The 16,384-nt window shown below is 43.7% G+C and overlaps 1 protein-coding gene across 3 annotated transcripts in view; it reads left to right on the top strand.

The window, feature by feature from the left end:
* The window catches only part of beat-VI (Immunoglobulin domain-containing protein beaten path VI), a 62,420-nt gene that overhangs the window by 23,800 nt on the left and 22,236 nt on the right, over positions 1–16,384 (top strand). For 2 of the 3 annotated variants that reach the window (XM_018113690.3, XM_018113689.3), the window contains exon 2: positions 4,869–4,914. The exons of the other annotated variant lie outside the window; for it this stretch is intronic. The gene's annotated coding sequence lies outside the window, so the exon portion shown is untranslated. The remainder of the gene's footprint in view (positions 1–4,868; positions 4,915–16,384) is intronic. 3 annotated transcript variants of the gene reach the window in all.

Here is a 16,384-nt window from a genome sequence, read left to right as displayed (position 1 = left end):
ACTGACGTATGTATGCGAAAAGAAAAGACTCTGCTCCAAGTGCATTGTTAGCTTGGCTCTTCAGCTGCACTCAGACCTTAGAAGTCTCTGCAGACTGCTGCCATGTTAGTCAGCAGCAGACATATATTTATATAATATATGTAAATGGAAACTGAAGCTGCTTGCTTTTGGACTCGCTGCTCCATGAATTTGCACAGATCTCGTATATGCCCTTTGTCATACAGAAACATATTATAGTTGGGCGAACAATCGTCGTGTGTGTGAGTGTGTGTGTGTGTGTGTGTGTAAGTGCCAGTAAAATTGACACTAAATTTAAGCGGGGCGGCAACTGCAACTGATTATTATGAGTACATAAGCAGCCAGCGGAGTTGGGGAGGGGGCGAAGAAGATCCGGGGGAGCTGACGTTATACAACAGGAGGCCGCGAGCAAAAGTCAAGTGCAGAAAACAAAAAGAAGCCAAACTGCTGGCAGAATTTGCAATGACTGCCAGACAACAGTGAAAAAATTTGAATATAAAATGCGTTATGTGGTAAGGGACAGGCGAAGCTCGCTGCAACAAGCTGCGGCAACGGAGGCAACTGAGGCGACCGAGGCGGACAACCAGCAGCACGACAATGGCCAGATCCTGCGGCAACAATGAAATTGCGTATGTAAATTTGATGTCGTTACCAGCGGCTTCGGCAGCATTGCTGAAATAATTAAAGTGGAATGCGCCATGACAAAAAAAAAGAACAGAACTGAAAAAAAAGTAAAGCAAAAATAGTAGAAAATTCACAGAGGGGGGCCTCAGTATAAGTTGCAGTTGCCCCCCTTCCTGCCTGCCATCGTCCCTCCAGTAGACTGGCATTGCTTGGTAGCTTTTTGCCTCAGCTACCCACTTGTCCGACCGTATGCAAAGCAGCTGCAACAGCTGCTCTGACTCCTATTCGCATTGCAAATGCAACAACGACTCGACTGCGACACTGACGCTGATGCTGACGCTGACGCTGACTCTGAGTGCAACTTGTCAAAAAATGTCGCAACAACCGTGGCACTGGCAGGCAACACAGCATAAAGAATGAAAACGCTTTGCTTTGGCATAAATATGAGTGCCATCAAATTAATATGCGCCGCATATGGCTGACGATTTTGTGGTACAACATGTTAAGTGCATGCAAGGGCAGATACAGCTGCTGCTGCTGCCAGTGTTGTTGCTGCAGTTGCTGGCGCTGGTGCTGCAACAGCTGCTGCTGCTTTGGGACACTTGCATAATGCCAGCAGCAACGCCTCAGGATGACTCTTGAGCATCTTGGCTGGTTTTTCACACTCCTTGAGTGACAGGGACAGTCGCCAGGCACTGACTTGAGTTATGATACTTAGCTGCAGCCGTGCCGCTGCAGCGATAGCACTTTCAAAGCAACGCATCTGGGGAAGTGTCCACGTTTCATTATGCCGGCGCCTCAGCCAGCCGACTCCCGCCACTGTCCGCGGAGCAAAGCTTTTACTGAAATTGTCTGCCGCATGTTTGCCGCTGACATCCGAGAGGCGTCCGCACCCTCACCCTCACACATGTTGCACTGTCACCTCAAGTGGCGGCAGTTGCTGCAGCAGCCATCAGTAGGCAACTTTAAGTTTAGCTCGCCCCATAGCCTGTCTCCGCTGTCTTTGTCACCTGTGCCCTCTGTCAATTTCCCAAATGGGTCTTCCGCAATCCCGGCTGCCCGTGCTTTGACGGCTTCTGTTGATCATCCGAAAGTCATTTCACAGCAAATGCTCTATCCAACAGCTTGGCAACTTTTTACTGCCAGCGAATACTTAGCAAAGTTGAACACCTTTATATTGATACTGTACTTCTTTATAAATGATGAGAGCAATAGATATATGAAGTATTATCTTGAATATATTTTATATACAACACAGTTCTATCGATACACCATCGTTCTACGAATAAGCTAAGGGCAGGGTATCTGATTGTCGGCATTTTGATGTACACCCTTTTCACTTTATACTTACGATTTTTTGTCATTTGCACCGCTTGGCAACCTTCACGGAAAAACAAACGCGCAGCTGTCAAACGTGTCATACATAGATACGAGATGAAATGAGCAGCTTACAATAATAGAAACCTATCAAGATGAGCTCGGCATCGAAGCACTTATAAGTTATGAATGATTTCTCTTTAGCTGGAATCGAATTGATTTCTTCAATTAATGCCGCTGAATGATGCTCTATCATTCGCTGGCACAAGTTGCGCCAGGTTAATGGAATGTGAAATTTGTTGACAAAAACGCGTGAAAATTGTGCTCGATAGTATAAATTTGCGTGGGGAGCGTTTGGCAGCTGTTGATGCGGCCGTCCAATGGTTCAGTGGCTCGCTTTTTGGCAGGGCAACGGGCCATAAGCGTGGAGCAGCGCTCAGCGTCCTGCCTTGCCAGACACGCATTTATCCGGTCAAAGGGGCGTGTCTATGGCCAAAAGCATATTAGCCACGCATCACTGAGCAGCCGTCTCGAATGCTGCCCGGAAAAAGCAGCTGCTGTCCCATTTGATTAGAGTCTAGTTCGGGTTTAAAAGGATATATTGATAAAGGCATTGCTACAGCACTTGTCAGTGCGATTGTGCGTGTACGTGCGTGTGTGTGTATGTCTGATAATGTGTATAAAGGTGCGTTGTGTTCATGGAGTCAAAGGTTCGCTTTGACTTGCAATTAATTTGCTTTGTTTTTTGCACTTGACTGCGCTTGGACAGACTTACAAGCTGCCAGGCAGATAGATAGAAGGAGAATAAACAGAGTGACAGAGAGAGAGAGAGAGAGAGAGAGAGAGAGAGAGAGAGAGAGAGAGAGAGAGAGAGAGAGAGAGAGACAGGGGGAGAAAGAAGTTGGGCTGGGGGCTATGTGGCGGCAATTGGGCATTTTGCCGAACCATAAATTATTTTACTAAGCCACTTTGGCTTGCCCTTCGGCACGCCCCAAGTTATGTGAATTATTTTGCGAAAGTTAATTTCAGGCAATAAATTCAAAATCGCGTTGCCAACAATTCATGTTTCATCTGAATTTCTGCACTCGACGGGTTGAGGGGTTTTGTTTTATGGGTCTGTTGTTGTTAAGCTGTCCGTGTAATTAGTTGACTGAGTGTGTGTGTGTACGTGCGTACAGTGCCAGCCAAAAAGTATGCAACACAATTACAATTTCAGCAGGTGATTAAATGCGCTATAATTGTTTTCGCTGTGCTGTTATTGTTGTTGTTGTTGTTGTTGCTGCTGCTGCCTCGCTACGCTAATGGTCGCAATTAGCTGGCCAACCTGTGGGTAGTGGGGGGGGGGCTCTAATTTATGCTTTCGTGTCTTACAGCAATTTGTTGCTGCCATCGTCAGTGGCAACATTTAAATAAAATCAACTTTCCGCTTGCCAATAAAACTTTACACTCAAAACGATAATTGGCCGCATTTGTCGTCCCTGCCACTTGACTTTGTCTCCAGTCGTCTGCGGCGCCCCGTCGTGTGTGTTTGTGTTGGCGTCTGTGTTTACTCTGGCCGCCACTTGGGGCATCAATAAAAATCTCTTGATAAATGTCCAATTTAATTTTGGTCTTTTACTTATCTTTCGCCTGGCATGGCCCGGCTCGGCCCGGCTCAGCTCTCTTTGGCAAAGAGACTGCTGCTTGATGCTGCCATCGCTGCCGATTCCTGTTCCTGCCTCCGCCCCCCCCACATGGATTTCATTTCTTTTATGTGTACACTCAGTTTTTTTCCGCCTCTTTGTTGCTCTGATTCTATTCCCTTTTGCAGCTTCCATTTCTCACTTTGGTGGCTTCTTATGCTCTGTAATCATGATGTGGCCCAAATTGGGCATATTTGTGCCAACTAATGCTCTATCACAATTGAAATCGACGTTCCACTCGACAGACAGTTGAGCTCATGTATATTCTGAAACAGTTATTAAACATATTACATACTTTGAATTTATTTTAATGAACCTTTGCCTAAAGTGGAAACATAATAATATGAATTGTAGGTATGAGGTAGCTGAAAAGAGTACAGATATGCAGAGAAATGAAAGGCGAGAAGAGCTGTATATAGATATATAAAAGTAGAGCATATCATAGCAATACTGAAGAAAAAGCCAGAAAGTTCTAATCTAGTCCGACCCTGTACCCTGCCATTCAGAAATTTCTATAAATAAATATATATAAATGTATATGTATATATACATTACATATACATTACAAACAACATATGCACACAAATTTAAGCACACAAACGTAGAGCTGAGTTCACGCAGAGGCTGTGCTTGTCAGTAGTATGAGACTTACTTGAGAAATTGAAATATTTTATAAATGTCTTTCTTTGACAAATTTGTTAAGCGTAAAACTCTTATATCTGTATTTCTCTAGTAATTTTGAATATTTTATAGAACAAAAGGTATTGTATGCTTAACATATATTAAGAGCATTCCAGTTACTGTGAAAAACAGAATATGAGAAAAAATAACATAAGTTATCGAAAAGAATAAAAGTTGTTTACGCAAAGCTCTTCTAGAAACAATTTTTACAGTTTTTTTTCCCAGCTGAGAGTAGAGTCGATAGTCATGTATCTATAAATAAGGGAAACCCAACTTGGTCTGTAATTCAAATATTTACTTATCATTGAAACTTAATTAGGAAAAGTGAGGATATCTAATTGTAAGCACATCAGAAAGTTGAGCAAAGCAAGGCAGCAATTTGTTCTTACTTGTCTTCGCAGCATCAATTCAAACGCATTCCTGCTATGTGCAATAGATTTATATTTCTTTTTTCTTTCTCCGGCAAAGTGAAGCATTTTATTTCTCATTTTGAGTTCAGTTGCGCTTTAAAGTCAATTTAATTTGTCTTACCATCTTTACTTACAGACTTTGCCGCCAGCAGCCGGCGTCTGGCGCCGGAACTGTCTAACGGGTAAGAAATATGCTCCGGCTCTGATTTAATTGAACTAGCGCCACTCGCCCCGGGCAGCGGAATGAGGAGAGAGCATGGCCAAGACGTGGCCAGCAGCTGCATTCCACTTTCTATTTTTCTGGCATATTTTAGGTGTGGTGGCTTATTAAACAGCAGTTGACACTGGATACCGTGCCGGAGCTGCTGCGCCTTGGCTAATGGCGGCCATATGTGGCCCGCACGGAGACGGGCAAATATTGTCTCATTTTGTATGCTGTGCCACCGAGGCCAAAATCAATAAATCAAAGCCAGGCTGGCGGGCAAGCCGTCTGGCGCTAAGGCAGGTTCTTCAAGGCAATGTCTCGCATATCGCACGTCGGCGCGTGCCACGGCCACAGCTGGGGCAGGCGACATATTTGCGTGCTGCAATGCAAACAATGCCCCACCGCCCACATCCACATCCCCTATGAGCCTGCTCCACCAGCATTAGCAACCGGGTCTGCCTGGCTGGCTGGCTGGCCACGCTCACTCACGCCAAGGTCATGTGCTGACACGTTTGTTGCGCTATCGCAGCGCTCTTCTGATAGCAGGCCCAGAGGATGCCTGCGTTGCCCTCGTTGCCTTCGCCTGGCAACAGGTTGGGAACGCCCCATGGACAAGCGAAACAGTGCACATTGGCCAATACGATCTAAATGATGCATGTATGCCTGATGCATGCTTGTATGTGTCTGCATGTGTGCATGTGGGTGTGTGTGTGGGTGTGGGTGTGGGTGTGTGTGTGGGTGTGTGTGCTTGGGCCAGCACACCACAGTAGCAAATACGCACAGGCCCTAACTTTAAGCAGCTCAAAAGTTTTGCGTTTTAAGGGCTTAGCCCTCAACTCAGTCCCAGTGCCCGCACAGAGCAATCCAACTCAATCCCAGAGACCCTAGAGTACGGGTCTGCTGCTTTTTATGCTACGCGCTGTGGGCTTAAAAAGCAATTCCGCAACTGTTTTTGCAATGGCGCACACCATGACGACATGTGTGCTTTTGCCTCAACCAATGCCACTCTCATGTGTGTATGTATGTGTGTGAATGTGCAAGTGTGTGTTAAGGCCCCTCCCATGTGGAGTCCTCATGCCGAACCCCTTGGGCTGGCAACAAAGCTAGAGCAATGCCAACAATGCTGTCGTTATCGTCGTTTTCACTTCAATTAAAAGTTGGCAACTTTTCTTGCCTGGTTTACCTAGACGGCACTTTTACTGCTTCTGCTTCTGTTTCTGCTTCTGCTTCTGCTACTGTTGTTGGCTGGCGCTGCTGCTGCTGCTGCTCCAATTGCTATTATGCAGATTCGTATGGCTGATTACCAAATTACAAACTGTAATGGCAGCAATTGTTTTGTGTACAGCTGGCATATGGCATGCCAACGACAAGTAGGCCGCCAATTGTCACAGTAAACAAACAAACAAAAAGCAAATAACAACAACAACGAAAATCGAGTGAAAATGCCGCTAAATGCAGTCAGGGGACGACACGAAGTCGTGCTAAGCCAAGTGCACTTTGCCAAGCATATGCCACATGCAACCTCCAACATGCAACATGCAACATGCAACGCGCAACACAAGTAGTTGACACACTCCCACAGAGAAGGTCACTTTGTTCACTAAAGTCTCTCGCTTGTTTAAAGCACGTATGCGCCGCGTGGGCCCAACGACTTCCGTGCTATTTACGCACCACCGCGTTGCTTGGCTCGCTGCCCACCGCCTCCTGTCGTTGCCGTTGCCGTTGCCGTTGGCTGCTGGCTTCTGCCTGCTGGCTGTAGCCTGCTTGACTGTCAGGAATTTCCGCGAACGTTAATTGCGACAAGTCAACACTGGCTTCTGAGTCAAAACGACAAAGGAATACCTTTTTCTGTCCGCTCCTTCATTACACCTTTTGTGCGATGCTGCACAAACGAAGGGGCGCACAATACCCTTTATATTGACTGTGTTGCACTGCAAAAGGCATTCCAGAGCACAATTTACACATCGCCCCAAGAAACGGTCTACTCGCTGAGCAAACTGGAATAGAAATGCCTATGCATTCATTTTATATATTCAATATAATTTTAAATATATATTTCAATGGGAATATGTATAAACAAATAAGGGTATTCCAAATTTGATCAGTCGCATAAACTCCTGAATTTCTTAGAGTCTTGCCCTGTTGTTAGCAGTCGAAACCACAACAGCAGCAATGCCTGCTCCGCTCAGCAATTGCACTGCTCTGGGAGAGAGGTTGGGGACCCACTTTATCGGCATGCCACTGAAGTTTGTCGCCTTCGCCTCAGCTCTTTGCCATTCGAGAGATTTCCCATGTACGTATATATTATAAGTATAGACATGGCTATATATATGTACATCTATATGTATGTATGTATATATTTAGCGCCTTGCTTTTTTCCATCGTGTCATTAAAATTGATTTTGCAGCAGACAGCAAAAGGAGTTGAGGTGGGCAAAGGAGCCAACCACTCGCTGTTAGCTTTTCTATTTGCCAAACGACAAAGAATTTGCTAAATTGCTTTTCCGCTTGCGGCGCACACCTTGCCGCAGCCACAATTGTTGGCAGTGCGTTTGGCTTTGCAATTAGTTTTTGCCTTTGGCCGCAACTAAATGTTGCATTGACTGTTTACCACACAAAAGAAAAGCAAGAGATGGAGACAGAGAGAGAGAGAGAGAGAGAGAGAGAGAGAGAGGGAGATTAAAAGAAATAGCTGGAGAATAAAATGGGAAAGTGTAAGAGAAAGAGAATTGAGGATATTCACACGCAAGATTCTTTTCGATTCCATTGTGTGCGTCAAGTTATAGTTGCAACTTTGGCAACTGTAGCAAAAGCGATTAAAAGTCCCATAAAAACCTGAGCCCATTAATAGCGCAATAATATTATCAGCTTATGTTCGATGCCATGCACACAATCACATAATCGCACAGGAAGAGGAAACAGGAACTCCTACATGGCGTATGCGGCAGACGTAGGCTTACACATACTCGGTGTAGCAGCAGCAGGAGTCGGTAGCGGAGTACGGGCAGAAACTAAACTTTGTCTCTTGTATTTTCATTAACATTTATTGGTTTTTTACTTATACTTCCGAGAATCATAACTCGACTGTGGTGGATGGGGGCCCTGCCCGTCTATACTAAGTTAGTGCGAGTCTGCGGGCCAAGGGAAGCGGAGCCACAATATTTTCGGGTCGTATCAGCGTAATCATAAAATAACGTTAATGACGGCAACAAGGTCGTAAAATCAAAATTTCTGCTATTTCAACGCTGAAACCCGCTGCGGTCGACGCGGGCTGTGCTTGGCGTCGCTTGAGCTGCAAACTTTGTTACATTGTTGATGCGAGCTTTGATGGGCTGCCTGGGCTGGCTGGGCTGATGAGGCCATCATTTGTGGCCCTGATCCGTCCAGCACGCTTATCGAAGACAACAATGTGAGGTGCGCGTACAATCAAACGTATTTAATTACTTTAAGGCCAGACTGCGGTCAATCTTCATATGCCTAAATATTATATTTCATATTCCGCTTCATCTCTTCTCAGCAAACAGAAATGGCATTCAAGTGAATTTGATTCAGATATTGTACAAATATTGAATAGACGCAGCGCTCACCTAGAATAAAATCCGCATTTAAACTGGATTTATTTAAGCACCAGCGATTTTGGGTTATTTAAATAAATTTTACATTCAATATACTTGTAAATTTTATATTATGTGCTGCCAAAGCAACCAGCATGAGTGAGTTCTTTCTCTGTGCATGTGAGTGTGCGTGGGTGTATGTGTATATGTGTGTGTGTATTTTTGTGTGCGCTGTGGGCCGTGCAGGATTTTAAATATTCATTAGACAAGCGGCAGCTGCCTGACTGGCTGCCTGGATGCCTGGTTAACGTGGCGCAAAAGACAATCTGAGAAACAAACCCTTTGCCTCTGACGTCAACGTCATCCTGGCCGTCTCCGCAGTCCTGGCCTAGTGAAAAACGGCATTTGAAACTAATTTCAATCACCCCGAAATTTGAGCCGCTGTGATGCGATTCAATGGCCATCGAAAATTGTAAATTGAATAGCGCAATCATCAAAGATATGTGGATGGATGGATGGCTCTGGGCTTGACAAACCAAAATTCAATGAATTTCCACAAAGAGTTTTGGCTATTTTGTGGTACATTGTGAGCCGGGTTTATTGCCTGACTAAGGGTTTATATATCACGCGTTCAGATTTTATCACTCAAGCGTTAAAATGTCGTAAATGTCTGTGTCATTCTGTGTGCGGCCTAAGTAAATCAACATAAAACTTAACTAAATGAAGACAATCAAAATGCGACCGAGCCCCGAATTGCATATGTCAATTTTGACATCCGCATGGCCAATAGAGAGCTACAGAATTGAGTTACATAGCTGGTAGCACTTGTTTGTCCTGTCGTCAAAGCCGCTCAGCCCGGCTGCGGTTGCCTGCCAAATTATGCTATGCTTAGAGTTTGCCTTTTGCCCTCATTCCCTAGGCAAGTCGTATTTGCAGCAAAAGGCAACAGCAACAGCAGCAACAGCAGCAGCAGCAACGAGAGCAACAACAATGGCAAAGCAATATGGTAAACTATATAAAAATTTGCCAGGGCACCGCCCCAGTGGCCCAGCGGCCGGGCTGATGGACAAAAGGTCAGAGAAACAACAGCAGCAACAACAGCAACAAAGCAACAAGAACCACAGTAAGGCCATAGTCATTCTCGTCATTGTGCTGGGCCTGGTCAAGTGGCTGCCTGTCTGACGGGCCAGCCGACTGGACTGGACTGGAGTGTACGGGCCGGACAGGCCAGACAGGCTGGACAACATTTACAGCCACGAGCAGCACAGCAGCAGGCACAGCTACAATAAAGTCTTTTACTATCCTAATAAAAGACAAACAAAGGACTCTTGGTGATGATTCCGTTGCTGCGTCTGTTGTTGCTGCCGGGACCATTCTCGTATCGCAATTTTCATTATTTTATTTCCCTATAAACGAAGCCATATTTTTGCAAGTGTATGTACCCAACATGGATAAAACTGTTTCTATAAATCTATAGAGTGTGCCTCCCTCACACTCCCACTCAACCACACACACACACACACACACACACACACTCATACTTAGAGAACTTGTGACAGCATTTGTTTATTCGCCTACACACACACACACACACACTCATACTTAGAGAACTTTTGACAGCATTTGTTTATTCGCCTACATACACACACACACACATTTTGAAGCAAAATAAGTAATTAAAAATGTCATAAAATGGGCGTATGTATTCTCTTTAGGAAATGAGAGCGAGAGAAAGAGAGAGCAGAGAATCAATGCCGACTGAGCGGGGCCAAAAAGCGATGTCAGTCCATTGTCTGTCGGTTGTTCTGTCGGCTGCTCGATTCGGCCAGTGCCTGGGCCAGTCGTGGTCAGGCTTTCCACTTTAAACGATAAACATGTCCGTTGACAACAACAAGAACAGCTTGTAAGCAATTAAGACAGCGTATCGACTCGCCTGCTGTCTGCGTGTGTCGAAGATAGCACATGTAAGAGCAAGTAGTAGTAGTGGTAGTATCTCTATAAATATATAAATATGTGCACATTTGTCTGCATATTTATGTATGTTGTTGCTCGCTTGTAAACGAGTTCCTTCACAGCCTGACCGAAGCCCTCTTCCACTTGTTCGGACAACGGCAATAATGTTGGTACCCCTGACGACGTCATTACCGACAGCAGCCTCACTTGCTTCCTGCTCCCGAAATAAGTCTTCTCACTAAAAAGCATATGAATAAAGTTTTCAGTATGCAAGTAGGAAATACTAAATATTTATTAAAATATTCACTGAATTGGAAATCTAAATTCCCTGTGCTACTATGTGCCAAAATGCATATCAGAAGTCATAAATAAACGACCTACGATTTTTAAGCTCTAGCTGTGGAAATTACATAGAATATAAAAATTCAGCTCAAGCCATGATAGGTAATTGCACGAGACGCTCCAATATACGGCGGACAATATGCATAGAACTTAGACTTTCTCAAAAGATGCTTAATTTATGGGGAATTTCTTTTTAATTTCAGAATTGGGAGACGAATTTGGCTTTATTTAGACATTCCGCATCCTATTGAAAATATTAAAAGATAATATCGCTATTTCAGAGCTGCAAAGACTACACATATAAAACGATCGCCCAATTATCTCATGTTTCTAGCATTTTCTATTTCCAATTACATTCATTCCATTTTAAGTATATATATTCAAGCGTAATTTAATCCAAACCCACGCATGTTGACGTGGGTGCACAGTCTGTGAAATAAGTATTCAAACATTTTGCTGCTCTGTGTTATGTTTTCACAATTTGGACACATTTCAGGAAAATTCTATGGCAACCAAATATTATCCAAGTTCAAAGCATTTATTTTAATAAAATGTACTGAGTATGATTTGCATTAAGCGAAATATTTTAGCCAAATACTCTTCTGTATCTATATATATTAGCTGCTATAAGGTATGTAGGCGCTTGTAATAAAAATATTTATTTATAATATTCATACATACAATTAGAAATAAAAGTCTCGATCCTAAGCAAACTTTCGTAAACACTCACTTAAAGACTAGCAAAATAACCTCAAGGCAAAGTGGAATTTTTATCAAAAATTAAAAAGCAAAACAATTTGATGTTCCAATTAACAGCTATTTCAATCGTGCCCAAACATTCAATTATTTTCTGGACTCCATTTTAGTTATTGTTGAGCTCAACCGCTTTTGTTTATATTTGCATATTTTAATTGAACAAATTTGCTTAATATTTATATTTGTGGAAGCAGAAAAAAAAAATACAAAAATGAAAATGAAAATCGGTCAATGCGTTCCACAATATAAACCGATTTTCGGGGTCTTTTCACATTTTTTCTGCTCTGCGCACAAATGTTTATGGGCTGCAAATTGAGGTCGTCAGCAATGTGTGTGTGTGTGCGACTATTTTCTATATATATGTATGTGTATAGTTTCCTATATATGTATGTATGCAACATTTGGTTTACGGGTGAAGTGCTTGCCCAGATGCCTGGCTGTTGCCTGAATCGCTAAATGTTTGGCGACAAGCAGAGAAAGGCAAAAAATGAATTTCGCTGCAGCTATACGCAGCATGTGTGTGTGTGTGAGAGAGAGAAAGAGTGTGTGTGTGTGTGAGTGTATTTGTCTTGCGATTGTTTTGCTGAAGTTGCGCTGTGTTAATGAAATGCGTTGCGCTTGAGTTTTTAGCTGGCACAAAGCAACATGCAACTGGCGGCTGCCGAGGCCGAGCGCCATATTTTTCGTATGCCCCATCCGCCTTGCGCGAGTCCTTCGCCTCCCCCCGCCCACTTGGCGAATGTAATTAAATGCAGCACAAAACTACTGCTAGCTGTTGCAGCATTTATGTACAAGTGTGTTCACGCACACACACACACACATATATGTGCTCACACAGCATTTTTAAAGTATTATGTATGTAGCTTCCATATTTTTATTTTTTTCTCCTCTGAGCATTTTGACCTAAAATTTCCGTAGTCGTAATCGTAGTCGCAGTCGCAGTTGTCGTAGCCGCAGTCGCAGTCGCAGCCACAGCCGCAGTCGCAGTAATGTCAAGTATGCTGAGAGCAACGCAACCAGCGCCAAGTTAAAAATCAGGGTTTTTATGTCGCATATGCGGCAATTAGGCGCTCTCTGTGTGTAAAAGTTAGCGTATGTGCGCGTTGCATGTACCACAAAATACCTACAACAAAAGCAATTGCGGGTAATCAAGTAATGCTCATTTGGCAATCAAGGAAAAATGCCACACAACAGCGAGCGGATGACAGTTCAGCAGAGCAAAAGATAGAGGGAGAGAGAGAGTGAGAGAGTGAGAGATGGAGAGAAGGAGTAAGAATGGTTCGCACACGTCAAATTGACATGTTAATTCTGTAAAAGCAAACAGTGAACAGAATGGTTGCTCCTTTGGCCACGCTTCCGACCCTTCGAGTTGACTGATTGAAGTGCGACGCCCCAGCGATAAGGACATTTAACTGTGCAAACGTGACGCAGCGGCGCTGCCTTTTATTTTCGTTTCCACAAATCCTATTAAAAATCGTAAATGCGTAAAAGGTGCGACACTTGAGAACCATCCGCATGTAACTGAGTGTGTGGGTGTAAGTGTGTGTGTGTGTGTGTGTGGTTGTGAGTGTGTCTGTGGCAGCCAAATTGTGGCTTTACTGCACTTGAAAGTGAAACAGGGTTCAAATTTGATAAATTCAAGTATATTTTTTGTAGCGTATGCCTTAAACCCTACTGACGGATACCCTTTACATAGGTGTGAAGAAGAGTAAGTAGTTTACCTCGAGTCACTTTGGTTTCACAGTCTAAAAAGCATAAACGCTGTACCAAGAGTCCAATATTTATATAAGCATTATATATAATATATATATCTTGGGTTGTTAAATAAATAAATAAATTTTTCTATTTATAAAATTACATTTACACTTTTATTTATTTAAATTAATTTGACTTTTCTTATTTGCATTTTAAGATGAAAATATAAGTAAATAAATACAATATTGATTTAATATATGTTGCTAAAGGAAAACTTGTTAAAATTTCATAGACCAAAATTTTAAATTTAAATTATGTTTTCTCGTAAAATCCAAGCGATATTGATCCGAGCATGTGAAAATCTTCGATTGAAGCTACCGAGCCAGAGTGGTCTTGTATTTTTACATTTTCAGATTGCAGGGTAGAACCAAATAAAGCTGTCAATGAAGGTATATTTGAATACGAAAATGATAAAGCCTCATATAAGGTTTAGGCAGCTCGTAAAAAATTAATGAAGGGAATTATTTAATAATTTCAAATTTCAAGCGAAGGCGTAAAATTGAATTTAAGTATGGAAATTATATGACGAAGGTAATGATAACATTTTACAGACTTCAAGAAGAATACCAGGGTCTTATCAAGTTGTGAGCAAAGTATTTCGATCTGAAAGTATAGCAAACTTTGAAATCTTTCGAAACAATTTATCATCTATGAATACTTTGTACTTCATCAGATCTGAAACGACTTATTGTGCTGGCCTCTTGTATTTATTTTAATTTATTTGCCATTCGGGCGCCCTGCTAAAGGCTAAGTGAGTTGCCCTGTTCAAAATATAAACTATGTGCTATGCTTTGCTTTGTGAAAAGAGCAAGAAGAAGTCGAAGAAGAAGAGCGGCAACAACAAAATCAACAATAATAGCAACAACAACAACAACAACAAAGAGCAAACATTTAGGCTGCCAGTTTAGCTCGTGTGAGTTTTGTGCTGAGCAGCAGCGGCGGCAGCGGCAGCGGCAGCGGCAGCCTGTCAAAAAGTTACTTATTTTCTTTTAACAACTTGCATGAGACTTTTTGCTGCTTGCAGCACGCATCCTTGTCGACGCCGTCCTGATTGCTGGGTCTGTGCGATGTTTACATTGCTTTTGCTTTTGATAAGGTTAATCAAAAGTTTTTTAATCCATTCTGCATACAGGCAAACATAGACCAACACACACAAATATATGTATATACATATATTTACCTATATATACACAGACAGACAGACAGCGAAAAAGGGATCATCAGCCTCCTGTGTGCTCATTATCCTGCCCTGTCCTGCCTGGTCCTGGCCGCTTCATGCTCTCAGCCACTTTGAGCTCGCGGCAAAGCTTCGCCGCTCCAAAGTGAATTTCATTAATTTCAAATTATTTTTTTTTTTTATAGGTATGTACGTACGTTTAAGTATACGCATGCTGTTAAAGCTTTCAGGTAGCGAATGCTGCTCACGTTATATCCAGCGAGTGCCTCAACCGCTAAGCCATGGCTGTTTAAAAATCGCATAATTTATGCAGCAAAGTTCAACAAAATCAATTTGGCCACATTCAGCACAAAACTTTGCAATTAAGCTCCGAAAGACATTTGGCAAAGCGAGCAGCCAGCGCGGAGCGAAAGGCTGCCGGCCCACCTGCCAGGTGCAAGCATCGCAACTTTCACGATAACTTTAAATCATCTAATTATGAGTCCGCCATCGGGGCTGGCAAGCGAAGACCAACAACAATGGCAACAACAACAGCAGCGGCACGAGCAGAATTATCGGCGGCCACTGCTAGCAGCATTTAATTTCCGCTGCCCGCCCACTGCTGCGTCCCTCGCTGCCACAGTCTACTCAGTTTACGAACTGACACTTTACTTCATTTCTGCTGACTGGAATTAATGGCTTTTGTTGGCATAGTTTTGGCGCTTGAAGTTCGACTGCGACGCTGTGTACAAAAATTTATGCTTGAATTTATTGCAAAGTTTATTAGACAATTCCTTTTTTTGCAGTAAGAGTAATTTTCGCCAAAGAAGGCAACGAAGAAATTTTTGTGAAATTTATGAGTTTCATAAATGACCAAAACATAAAGCCAGCCATCCCAAAGTCATGCCCAGAGCGCCCCAGCACCCAGCCCCAAGTCGCCTGCCCTTGGGCGAACGCTGCGTATGAGCAACATGCCAATTGCCTTGATTTCAGTTAGTCTACTGGCCAAAAAAAGGAAAAGAGGTTGGAGGGGGAGGGAGAGAGCTGGAATTGCGCTAAAGCTGGAGGGCATAGCACTCTGTAACTGGTCTTCACATTACATTACGAAATGATGTCGGCTGAATGCAAAAATGCCATAAATATGAATGAGCTGACGAGTAGCAGCAGTGGACTGTAGCACCGCCCCCCCACCACCGACCCCGCCCAAACACTACTAAGCCGATCCCTTTTGGCCAACTGCTGTACTTTATTTGTTACAACATATTTAACTGTAGTTGCTGCTGCCTTATACAGCCTGCACCTGCCGCAGCCGCTGCCATTGCCGTTAACGTTGCCGTGGCCGTTGCCGTTGCCTGTCAGCTTGGCTGCTGCTGGACTGACTGCCCGTGGCTGCCTGTGGCTGCCTTTTAGTTTGCTGCTTTGATTTATGTAGGCAACGGCAACGGCAAAAGCAACGGCATTTCAAAAGCAACGCCAACGCCAAACAGCACAAGCGACCAAAAGTGTGTCAGTGTGTGTGCCAGTGTGTGCGCGCGTGTGTGTGAGACAGAAGTTTGCTCATAACTTGCCCTGCCCCAGTGCCCTGCCCGTTAGCCTGGCCAAGTGTTTGCCACTTGTTGTGTCTCATCAAAAATGTATTAACGAGCTTGCAACGCAAACGATTTTTATCTGCCAGCGTTGATTTCATTTTGAGCTGCCCTACATGCCACAAGCCGCCCCGCCCTGCCTAAGCCAGCCACCGCACATCCCCCCCGCGCTGCCAACGGCCCCCGCCGCAAGTTTGACTTAGATTTGTATCGCTGGCATTTTCAACACGTGCATGCAAAGTTGAGTTGAGGCAGCTGCGACTGCTCCCAGCTCCGTCCGGATGCCACTTGGAGGAGGAGCAGCAGAGTCGGGCATCTTTTCGTTTTTCGCTTTCCGCTTTCCGCT

This window comes from Drosophila navojoa, chromosome 2, assembly GCF_054131105.1.
Source record: "Drosophila navojoa isolate 15081-1374.11 chromosome 2, UAZ_NAV_1.0, whole genome shotgun sequence".
Classification (NCBI taxonomy): domain Eukaryota; kingdom Metazoa; phylum Arthropoda; class Insecta; order Diptera; family Drosophilidae; genus Drosophila; species Drosophila navojoa.
The sequence above is the reverse complement of the archived record's forward strand: the minus strand, read 5'-3'. Positions and strand labels throughout refer to the sequence as shown.